We start from the raw sequence: 13,075 nt of genomic DNA, 5'->3' as shown, positions 1-13,075 counted from the left end.
TGTACTGTGACACAGTACCCTGCAGGGGGGAGCGACTTTGGAGTGCGTTTGAGACTATCGTCTCAGAGCACGAGAAGACCTGCTCACTACCCAAATAAAACCCCCTCTACATCTTCCTCTCTCAGCTCGCCCTTTCTTATCTCTGTGGAAGGTGCCCCCCCTTTACCCTTCTTTCCCCTCCTCTCCTAGTGTGTCATGTATAAAAAAAAAAAGAAATACAAAACAAAAAAAATAAAAAATAAGGCTCTTTTCAGAGCCGCCTTTCACAGTTAAAAAATAGAAGTGAAGATAAATGAAGCAGGGCCCTTTGTATTTCTTAGAAGTCTGCGGACAGTTCGCGAACATTAAAAAAATTGGGGTGCTACCCTATTATAGCCATTGCATTTTTCTCTCGGAGTAAGTGGTGGCTCTGAAAAGAGCCTTTGGGAGGTGTTTGTATGTCAAAAATTATAAATACTTAACATCTACTTCAAAATGGATGCTCTATTTCTAAAAAAGGTCGCAATGCATTTTGTACATTTCTCAGAAAAATCTGATTGCCAGCATAACTAAGATGGACTCCATCTCTGCGAAAAATGAGTGTACTACGAAACATAATATTTTCATTGTGAAAAGAGGACATGCCAAAATCTCTTAGAAAGGCACAAACAGCCTTATTAACATTGCGCCTTGCTTTTTCCATTTGTGGACCTAATGAAGAAGAACAAAGCCACATTTGTCTCTGCGCAATCTGTGAAAATATCACTTGAGAATTAGGAAACATGTCCATTACCTTCCCAAGTCCTTCTTTCATAGCAAATTGCAAAAATATTCCAGTCACATGTCCTAAACTGTTCCCTCTACAATGAATTACAATTATGTCTGGATGTTGCTCTGTCTCCAAAGTAGCACAGAGAGGTAGAAAGTCCAACCACTTCATTCCACGTACTCCATGCCAGTGTACTTCCACATGTGGAAATCCAAGATCTACAGCTACTCCACAGCTTTCTGCAAGCACCTTCAACCAATGTATCGACGAATCTCCCAAAATCCAGACAATCTGTTTTCTGAAACACACAGCCATAGCTATCTGTTGTTCTCTCAGCAAAAAGAATATCTGAGAAACTCTCTCCTGGCACAACACACCCACTAAACTTTACTGACCAGTCCCTTTCAGTGCTCATTCTCATTTGCATGACTTCTGAACCCAAAAACCCCCGGATGTAACTCCTGATGTCCGCGAACTACTGCCATGTCCGCGGACATATCGTAACATGAACAGCCCTTCTACAATTTCTACTTCATTCTCTGTGCCATTCCCTCATTGGATGTAGCTAAGAAATCACATGACCATGCACCAATCACATTCAAGACCTCTACATCTAGCTGCATCATCATAGATCAGCACTGCAAATGTACTGTGAATTTCTCTGAGTACAAGTGTCATATCATTGGCAAGCACCATCTACAAGAAATACTGTACAAGTCTCCAAGATTTCTACTTGCAACTCCATGCATATCCATATGCATGAACACAAACTACAGGTATGCATATTTTCTGTACAGTACATGAACACATTTTCAAACTGACTTTAAGCTTGTGTAATCTGGAAAATGAATCTACGGTATTTTTTCCAATTTCCTAAAATCAACTGTCACTTATAAACCTTTATACTATTTACTTTCTTTTTACACACATACTCAAATCATGGTAAACTAACATTTTTGAAATGAAATGTATAGACTACATATATTCAAACAAAATTGCATGCATGCACACTCTATGTTCAAATCTCAAAAAATAATACTTATACAATTACATATTTTTATTTATTAATTTAAGCATGACATTGAGGCACTATTACCTAGAACAGCTTAGTTACAGAAATAGTGGTATTCAGTGGTACATTATGAATTTCACAAGACATAGTAAAGATATTCTGTTTGTTACAGTTATACAATTTGTTCATTAAGAACATACCTTATGTATTGAACTGGTGCGACGTATCTTATGTGAATAAGATAGTTTTAATGGTCTTTAGGAAGGAGCTGAGGATTTAAAAAATCAATATCTAAATTAAAAACAGTGCTATATACAAACAACATTACTAATTTGTTTCTTTTACAATTGCAGTGAGGACCATTCTCCTCAAAAGAATCAGCCGAATTTGAAGAACAAAGAAGAACTAAGAATTAACCTGTTCATTTTAGAAAAAAGTAAGTAGAATATCACCATACTATTTGTATTATCACTCAAACATACTGTAAAGTTAATTCATGTTATTTTTGTGCCGAAAAATAGAGATTGTGCACCATTCTGTCCAAAAATCCCCATGTCTTAAACAGCGATTTACAGCCAGAATGGCAAACAAATTCCTATTTTTGGACACACAAATTACCCAACTCAACCGCTAGAATTTTCATATTATAGAACAAACAACTGTTTTAATTGTATACATTAGATTTACTAGTTATACTTCTGCACGCCACTAGCTTATTTTTTTCTGTCATCTGAACCTGAGTTTAGGAATATATTAATTGAAGAATACCCATCCTTACTAGTTGTAGTTCCCAATGCACAATCACACACCATTACATACATCACCTTACTCAAACACTCATGCACACATCACACATACATTGTAGAACACCCCAACCCATACCATCTTTATTTTTTTCAACAGACCCTAAAGAATGCCTACCAAAAGTCAAGTCCGTAGAAAGCAACGCAGAAGTAGAGCAAATGAAAATAAAAGTGTGCAACATAAGCATCCATCTCTAGCAGAATTTGTAAAAAAAAAGTTGAAACAAAACAGCTAATACAGTCATTTACTGAAACACAAGAAGTTTCAAGTACAAAAACTTTGCCTCCTCTATCAAAATGTGAAACAAACCAAAAAACAATTAACAGAAAATCAGCTATCACTACAGATAAAACTGCTTCTTTAAATTTTAATATAGTGCAAAGTAAGCATACCAAGAAAAGTATTTTAGCCAAAATGTTCCGTCACAAAGTCCTTAAAAATCTTATAAAAACAGGAGAGAAATCAGGTTCAATGCCAAAAACCTATCGTAGGAAATTAATCTTAGAGGCGTTGATAGACAGTGCAATTATTCTCAAAAGAAAGTTATTTATTTTAGTGTTAAACACATTGAAACCACTTACAAAACTAATAACTAAATTACAAAAAAGACTTTGCAATAAACGAAATGTCAACAGAAAGAACTTCTTAAGTATCTGTGGAGGTGAATGGAATCGCAATACGAGCACAGAACCATACTTTAATGAAGAAGCGCACAAACAAAACCATACAAATACAATAGCCGTACATAGCAGTGGTTGAGGTTATGAAAAAGTTAATAATACCATAATGGAACAAGAAGTACTCCTTACAAAAATATGCCCTAAAAACTTAGAATTACCCTTCCATTCAACTGAATCAGAACGTCTAGTGTACAAATGGCCATGCACGTCAATATGTAACATTTCCAAACGATTTTTCAAGTCTTTACGCCAATTCCTCAATCAATATGTAAAAAGCAAAGACAAAATAAAAATTAAACTACAGCAAAATATGGATACTTGTCCAGTGCACAAATACACAGGACTACAAGGACATTAGTTGGCCTGCATTACAGGACCTACTTGTAAAACCATCTTCCATGATATCAAAAGAATATCAACACATCATTCAACTATTATAAGAAATCTAGTCTATAAACTGTACTATGCTAAAAGTCCTGCTTTAGCACTAGCAAATTTAAATAACATTCTTCTACATGGTACAGCGAAAGACCTACTTCAAGAAATTGACTATATCCAGAAAAAATATTTTGGAAGTGAAAGCCATTTACAGAATGAAATAGCTTTAAACCAAATTAGCAACAATTCTACACATGGCAACCTTTTGCTAAACACATACAAAAAAGAAATACTAACATTTAAAAGTACATCAGCTGAAGTACCAAACCATGTATGTGTATGTTGCCGCAGAACTTTTCATAAAAGTAACACAAAAACTGTAGACCTATCATATAAAATAGAAGACAATGAAGATTCTAAATGGTTTGAATTAGCTCTCTACCTTGTAGCAGAAAACAAATATGAAATAACTGACCCCTTAATGACAACAACCAAACTCCATCACGTGCTATCACAAATAATTTGGAATTATACCCACGACCAAAACCCCTACAACAACTTAATTTATATGAGAGCATCATAATTCAAACAGTGCACCCATTTCAAGCAATAATATACCTTCAACCAAAAACAGCAAAATTACCTCCCTCTGAATTGGTAAAAGGCATTTGTGGAAAAGTAGTTTATTTAACATTAGATTTAAAAGAAAATGTCCATACTCTAGGAGTGCAACGTCCAATGCAGCAATCTTTAATTATCTTAGTAAATGGAGTACCTACAAAAGACAAAAAAATATGGCAACAGCTGGTAGATTTACATAAAGTTAGACAAGCCTTGCAATATCTTAAAGAGAATAATGAATACTACAACGAAATTAATATTGAAGAAAACTTGAAGGATACAACTGAAATAATTCAAGAAACAAAAGAAACTGGTCAATTTGAGCTCCTAGATCCTGCTACAATATCAAATACTTTAGACCATTATACAATTCATCCTTTGCACTCTAATGACACCACAGAAGATGCACTGGAAACGTACCAAATGCATCAAACAAAAGAATCACCAATCAGCATATGGGAAAAAAGTAAAAAAGTATAGAAGCACATGCTTTTCCTCTACTCTTTCCTACTGGCAAAGGAGGAAGGTACGATGATAGACCTATTCAAATATCAGCATCAGAATACCGCTCATTACGGATGTATTCTGAAGATCCCAGATTTAGACAAAATGTGGAATACATATTCCACCTACTCTTTGAAAGTGAACTAGCAACTTTATGTTATGGAGTTGCACACATATTAAAATCAGGATCACACTTTCAAAATATGACAGCTACACAATTATTACAAAGTGCAACAAAAGGATGAGGTTTTACAATCAAATATTACAAATCTATTAGCAAATATGTGTGGTACTAAAGAGTACTGGTTTCGAGGTCATGGAGATGTACGTTGTATGATCAGAAACCTTGGCCCATCCACCTGGTTTGTTACATTAAGTTGTGCAGAATATGCATGGGAAGATTTACATGATTTCCTACGCATATCAAACAAAAACAAAGCAAACATAGATATACTAACACCGAGAGAACTTTGTTCTTTGGATCCTGTTAATGTTTCAAGATATTTTCACCATCGCTTCATTGCTATGCTACATTTTATTTGTAATAAAACTGTCTCTCCTTGGAGAAGTGCAACACTTCTTTTGGAGAAAAGAATACCAAGCCAGAGGAGCACCACATATCCACATGCTTTTATGGATTAAAGATGCTCCTAAGTTTGGTCAAGACAGTGATGCCACTGTTTTATAGTTTATTGAAAAATATGTCACTTGTGAAATTCCATCAGAATCCACAAATAGTGATGTTCATGCACAAATTTTACAATTTCAAAGACACAAATGTGGTAAATATTGTCGTTGCAAATACAAAAACAAAGGGAAATACTACACCAAATGCTGATTTGGTTTCCCTAGACCAGTTACAAATACAGGTCAAGTGAACAACCTCATGTCTTCAGTTAGACATAGGCCCTCATTACGACCCTTGCGGAAATCGACTGACCGGAGCTCCACAGCGTAAATAGCGTTTCCGCCATTGCACGAAGGAGCAAAGTGCGGCCCATTCCGACCCATCGGGCACGAGCACCACGGCATGGCGGAAGTGCAAAGTCCGCGATGGCGGAAATGACCCCAAAACGGCCCACACCGCCGCCGTACGGCGCCCCAGGTGCAATACCGCCACCCCTCTTAGCGGTCACCGCAGTGTGCGCCTACCGTAAAGTACGGTGGCCGGAAATATACGGAAACGGAAGTTAAAACACGGGCCCGGAACGGGAAACATCCCGGCGTACACCTATAAATACACTAAAACCACACAACCACTAAAAACACTACCCAGAGACACACCCCACCCCGTCAACCACCCTAGCGAAACCAAGAAAAATGGGAAAAGCAGCGAAGAAAGCGTGCGACCGCAAGCGGCAGGTCCACTTCTCCCGTGAGGAACTCACCGTGCTAACAGAGACCCTCCAGGAGAATGCTGCCGTGGTCTCCTCCACGCAAATGACCAGGACGGCACTTGCAAACAAGAAGGCCATATGGGCTCTGGTGGCACAGCGGGTAAGTGCGGTGGGGACCGCACCCCGCACCCCACAGCAATGCCGCAAGCGATGGGACGACCTGCGGATACGCGTCCGCAGCATACTCTCTGCCAACCGCAACATTGCCACAGCCACCGGGGGAGGTCCTGAATCACCCATCAAGTTGACCCCCTGGGAAGAAATCTGTGCCTCCACCATCGGAATGGAGAGCATCGAGGGAGTCGGAGGGATGGAGAAAGGAGTGCAGACATCCGAAGATTCAGGTAGGGGGGCCAGATAAAACAATCCACACAGTCCATCCATGTGAAGTACCATGCGTCCACATAGTGCAACAGAAACACATGTCCAGGAGAACGTCCACACACATCGGCCTGATAGCGCACGTTAAAAACCACAATAAATACATAAATAATTAAAAACCCCTAAAACACGCACTACACGTGCAGCAGGCACACCCTAACTGCAGGCTGCCAAACAACTGCACCCTCACTCCACACACAAATCAATGCACCTCCAAGGCCCCGACCCAAAACACCCTCAGGTACCACCCCAAAGCATGTGATACAATGCCATTCCAATTCCCACAGACCCATCAATAACCCTCGCTCTCCTTTACTCCACCACAGGGTCCGATCCAAACGACGAGCAACAGGACACCCCTACCAGCACACCTGCAAAGAGGGCCAAGACCAACGGCCAGAGACCCTCCACCTCAGCTGCACGCATCAAGACACGGCAGCAGCACAAATCAGGTGGCAGCACAGAGGAGGGAACATCAACAGGCACCCCAGCAGCCAGCATGCCCACAACACCACCACCACAGGTCCCCCCAATGGATGCCACAGAAGGCACTGCCTCTGGTGGCAGCAGCACCATAGGCAACACCCCATTGATGGCAGCATGCTCGGACACAGAAAACGGGGATGCCGAAGTCAGATCCATCCATGACCTGTCCCAATCCCCCTGTCTGTCCCATCCCGTACAACATGAGGATACCACGCAGGGGCACCCACAAGACGACGACTGGCCATCCCCCCCAAGCCCTGTGGCAAGGCAACATGAGGTCAACAGCCCCTCTGCGACACCCCCGCAAATGGCCATGGCCCAGCAGAGGCAACAGTCCCTCGACCAGTTGATCGAACAACAGCAGCAACTGGCCACACTCCTCAAGGACCATGCCGATGAATGTGGGGGCACCAAGGCAGACATAGAAACATCAACTGAGACACTTAGGGCAGAAATGGAGAGAGGCACAGAGACGCTAAGGTCACAAATTGAGAGAAGCACCGAGAGCCTGAGGGGGGAACTGCATGCGACGTCCAAAGACGTATGTGCCGAACTTGCCGCAGTGCGCCGTGTGCTCACTGAGCTCTCGCAAACCCTTAGGGACATGCATGGACGTGAGCAGGCAGACACATCATCCGTTGCAAGTTTCGTCCAGGGCAGCCCCCAACGTAGATCTGGGAGGACCCGGCGCTCCACGGGCAGGGGTGCCCCTGATACCCGCAGAGGGGGCATGCAATAGCGACAGCCCACTGACAATGAGCATCTTTGAACACTGGTGTTCGGGGGGGAGGTAGGAGGGTGGAGGGGGTGTGTTGGGCTCACTTGGGTGGCGGGTCGATAGGGTGTACAACATGATATCACATATGCCATAAACAGTGCACGATCAACCAATGAGATGTGTGGACATTGATCTTTGTGTACTAGGCCATCATAGGCGTACAGTCCATTTTGTGCATGTTCCAGACACACACAGTGCCACGTGTCCCGTGTCCATGTATCAGCCACCAGGCATGAGTGCTAGAAGCATACATCAATGAGATGCTGACGAATGTCACGGGCCTCCGGTGCCTCGCAGACTCCTTGAGGTGCTGCCACATCCCCACCCTCATCATGACCATCATCCGGTGCTTGCAGTTCTGCGTCAGGGGGCATGGGCACATTTCTACGTACGCACATGTTGTGGAGCATGACACATGCCATCACCATCTTTGCAACCTTCTCATGGCGGTACAGGAGTGCCCCGCCAGACCTGCTGAGGCAGCGGAAACGGCCCTTCAGTAGGCCGAATGCCTGCTCAATGACTACACGGGTACGTGAGTGGGCATGGTTGTAGTCCTCCTCATGCTGGTCCCGTGGGTTCCGGACTGGTGTGAGGAGCCATCTCTTCAGTGGATATCCAGCATCACCTGTATGTGGACGAGAAACGTAGGATGTGGGATGCCATTGATACGTACGCACACCCCCCCCCTTCCTGCCAGTACATTGCCAAATCACATACCCCACATCATCATGCATGCAATGAGACTCACCGAGTAGCCAGGATCTGTTCCCTGCGTGTCGCTCCATGTAGCGTGGTATGGTAGAGTTCCTCAAGACCATGGAATCATGGGTTGATCCAGGGAATCGGGCACAACAATGCGTAAAGATCCTGTTGGAGTCACACACCATTTGTACATTCAGGGAATGAAATTGTTTTCGGTTGCGGTACTGGGCCTCCATGGCATGTGGCACGACCAATTCAACATGGGTGCAGTCGATGGCACCAATGCAACCCGGTATGCCGGCAAGTGCATGGAATCCCACTTTTGTGTTGGTTATTTCCTGCTCCGAGCGTGGTAGGGAGATGTAGTCGTCTGCGTGCTGCAGGAGGGCATCGAGCACTTGGAATAGTGTCCGTGAGAACAGTGGCTGAGAAATTCCATGCAACTGTCCGACTGTGTGCTGGTAGGTGCCTGTGGCCAGGAAGTGGAGTACAGACACCACCTTCAGTAGGGGTGGGATGGCGGTTGGGCTATCTATCATGCTGACTAGGTCAGCCTGTGTCATGTCCACAATGGCGGCTATGGTGTCCCGGTCCAGACGGTAGAGGGTGTGGATCTGCTCATCAGTGAGGTTGAACGGATGTGCTCGGAGGCGTGGGATTGCGGGCTGCCTGCGTGGTGGTAGTGGCTGTGCTGCTGGGCCTTGCTGGCCCTGCCTTGGCCTCCTCCTCCTCCTGCGTCTCCTCCGTGCGGCTGGTTGTAGTTGTTGTTCGTCTTCTTCTTGGAGTCGGAGCACTTGCAGTGCTATCAGGTCCCCCAGGGCCAACATCGCGAGTCCTGCCGGTAGCATTTCGCTGTGGTTGTGGGAGGAGACTGGCTGTGCAATTTATGTGTTTCCAGGCTGTATGGCCTCCACCTGTGGTGATTGATTCCACCTGTGCAAACTGCTCTCCCCTTTGGCCGAGCACGTCCCGCGCACAACGCTGCAAATCGGGTAATGGTATCTTGCTATTGCAATCATGTATTTGTACCCGATGGGCGTGTAAGATTGGTTGATATGTTCATTCTGCTGTGGTCCCATTGTTTCCCATACTATCTGTGCAGTCGCGAACGGACTTGTGAAGGGTCAGTGGAACGTAGTACTCGAGTAACGGTGGGCCCTCATGCATCACTGTACCGAGTTGCAACGACGGGCGGGGCGTCCCATTTGTGGGTGAAGGCAGTTGACATTTTCACACACAGCCGCACTCGATGGAATAATTAGTGATTTCAAACGGCCACAGATGCCTTTTCGACGTGATGTTGCAAATGAGGAATTCGAAGGGCGGCGCTTTCGGTTTCCAGCTAGCGGCGAGGAGATGCCCACAGGTCTGACTGCAAATATAACGTTCTATTGTTCAATGTCCTTGAGACAGGGCCCATGGCGAGGGAGCAATGATTGATATGAATAGTTTGGGATGCGCAATAGCTACGTGGGCGATGAGGCCGGCCATTCCCAAATACATGTTACTTCACAACACTGGATTTACGGGCTGGGGCACTGTGGATTTAGCAGGCTGCATTACGCACAGACTCAATGGACGTTTCTAATGTCATGTGAGTAATTATTCAGGCGTTTTGATCCCGGGATGAGGGAAGGATGAATGGATGCATGGGCAGGTGATTTGATGCAGAGTTTGCCATGTACAGGGCTTCTTGGGATCTATCCGCCTCCCCTACGCTATGTGATGCAGGGCTGCCATAGTGGGACCATCGTCTATCTGGCCTTGTTGAGCCCTCCCTGTCTCGACGCGCCCTCAGACACTTGTGTCCATGCACGTTAACATTCCCATCTGATGGATTCTGTTTTGGCAGACGCATGCACAGGTACACTCGTTCGTGATGGTGTTTACACCTAGGTATAGATGGTTATGAGTCGCAAGTGGCTTTGGGGTGGTGATGATCCTTTGGAGTGGGCTAGCATGCATATGGCTGTGGATTTCGTGTGCTCATTGAAGTGAGTTGTTCGAATGTAGTTCTGATGGCCATTCTGTTCTTGTTCTTTTCTTTTGGTTGACAGGTATCTCCTCCCCTTTTGCCACTGCCATCTGTATGCCACTCCTGCAGATGGATTTTACTCCCGACACCTGCTGCTTCGTGTTAATCGGTGGAGCAGCATTACGATCTTATGGGACGATCGCCAGTGGCCCACATGCCCTTACGCAGTACTGGTGGCTCGGAGCAACATTTCGGCCTTTCAGCTGGACTAGTGCCTCCCCATTGGGACGGCCCTGCGGTTGTGTGCGCTTCCTTTTTGCCTTTTCGTACGTGATTGTGGCTCTGTGTTCCATGATGGGACAGGGCGTCACACAAGTAGTGGCTGGTCATTTCTTGCGGATGCAGCCCACAATGGTGAAATGTGTTTTGGAGTTCATGGCCTGATGGCTGTATGGGCTTGGTGATTTTGTTGTGCATTAAATTTCTATTCTGATTTGGCCCGTGTAGCGTTTTTCTTTGCAAGTGATGTGGCATGTGCCTATTTGTGGGGCGATGTATTGTGAGGAGATCTGCATTGGGTTCCTGCTTCGGGGTTTAGTTGCGTGGTACTGTGCTGGGCGCGTTTGCCTACTGAGCCCGTGAGGTCAGGGATGGGGGCTGCCTATATGACAGTTTGGATGTTGTCATGCTCAGGGGCGGGGGATTGGGTTTTGTGGGACAGATGGCGGTCAGCCAGGTGGACTGGTGGAATGATGTGATTTTCGGAATGTTGCTGGTCACAGGTGCCTGTGTTTGCGTGCGTTTCTTGGTGGGGGACTGTGGTCATGTCCATTGGGATGGCTTCTGTATTCGTGCCATCTGTGCCCTGCAGCTCACATTGGCCCCTCTTGTGTTGCTTTTTTTTCGTTGGCATGCATGGGTGCTTTGTACATTTCAATGGTTGCATTGTGACTTCATTGCACCTACAGGGAGTTGTACTTTGTGGGCAGGGAGCGGTGTACAGGCACTCAGTGGGGCCGTTTACGGTTGATTCGCGATGCCGTACTTCTCGCCATGGCGGAATGGTCCATTCCGCCATGCCTGATGGCGTTAGGTACATGTCCGCTAGGGTCGGAATTGGCGTACCGTTGCACCATGGTGGTGTTTGCGGTTTGGCATGGCGCGCGCGCGCGTGCTTAGTGCAGTTAGCGTTGGCGTTCACTACGGTGTCGCTAATGGCTTCGTACTTTGCGGTGACGGGTCATAGTCGCACCGAGCGCTATTCGATGGCGGTATTGCATTTCCGCCATCGTTTTCCCCTTTCCGCCAGGGTCGTAATGAGGGCCATATTGTTAAAGGTAAGTCACCTAAAAATACATATTACATAAAAAGAAAAGAAGAAGAAAAATATATCAATGATTAGAATGCAATCATTGCCCACTTATGGAATGCAAACAGATGTGCAGTACATTGCAGACAATTCTACTGCAGTTGCACGATATGTCACAGCATACTTAACCAAAGCAGAAAAGATAGAGCTCCAAGACCTCTGGAATGACCTGTCATCAGATAAAACAGTGTCTCAGAAATTATACAGCTTGGGCATAAAAATGCTCTCCCATGGAGAATGTGGATCATATGAAGCAGTTGATCATTTAACTGGTACTGCATTGTATGGTAAATCTGAAAATATAGTATGGCTAAGTCTTGGTCCAGCTAAATCTAGAAAAAGAGTTCTAAAATCATACGAAGCTATAGAAACAATAGTCAAACATGATCCCAACAGCCAAGACATTTTAAAAAACAATTTATTGGACACATACTACCCAAACAGAAGTAATACTTTGGAAATCATGTGTCTATACAACATAGCCCAAAACTACACATACAAAAATAATATAAAACCTGATGAAAAAAAAGGTAAATACAGATTGACAAACTGTGAAGGCAGCTTAGTTAAACTCACTAAACCAAATTTAATTAATCATATCAAATTGTCATTGAAGACTCCTCAACATAAAGAAGTATATTACAGGTCCCTGCTACAACTCTTTAAACCATGGAGAAAAGAAGAAGAAATACTAGATAACTATGACTCATATGAAGATGCTTTCAGAAGAACTCCAGGCCCAACTAGATAAAGACACTCCTGACAGTAGTCAACCTTCTGTAACAGGAAGCCAAGAACCACTGGGAGAACCACTAATAATAAATGAGGCAGAATTAGCTATGATAGAAGTAGAAAACACCATGTGTCAGTATGAAGATAAAGAAGACTTAACTATACTACAATAAAACTAAACAACGAACAACGTAGCATTTTTGAAGAAGTAACAAAACAAATTGCACATGGGGTACAACATGAAAATAAAGAATGTTCCTGCCATAATTATAAACCTATACTACTGTACATCAGTGGTGAACCTGGTTCTGGAAAAACATTCCTAATGAAAATCATCAGTAAATTCCTTCAACAATTGACAAACAACAAACTGTCAGCTGTTGTCACTGCCCCCACAGGTTTAGCTGCCTACAACATAGGTGGTGTCACTTTACACCAATTAATACTATTGTCAGTAGAACACCACAACAAATTAGACTATTACAAACTTTCTGCAGAAGCTGCA

Source organism: Ambystoma mexicanum, chromosome 4q (genome assembly GCF_040938575.1).
Source record: "Ambystoma mexicanum isolate Mex_15411 chromosome 4q, UKY_AmexF1_1, whole genome shotgun sequence".
Classification (NCBI taxonomy): Eukaryota; Metazoa; Chordata; class Amphibia; order Caudata; family Ambystomatidae; genus Ambystoma; species Ambystoma mexicanum.
The sequence above is the reverse complement of the archived record's forward strand: the minus strand, read 5'-3'. Positions refer to the sequence as shown.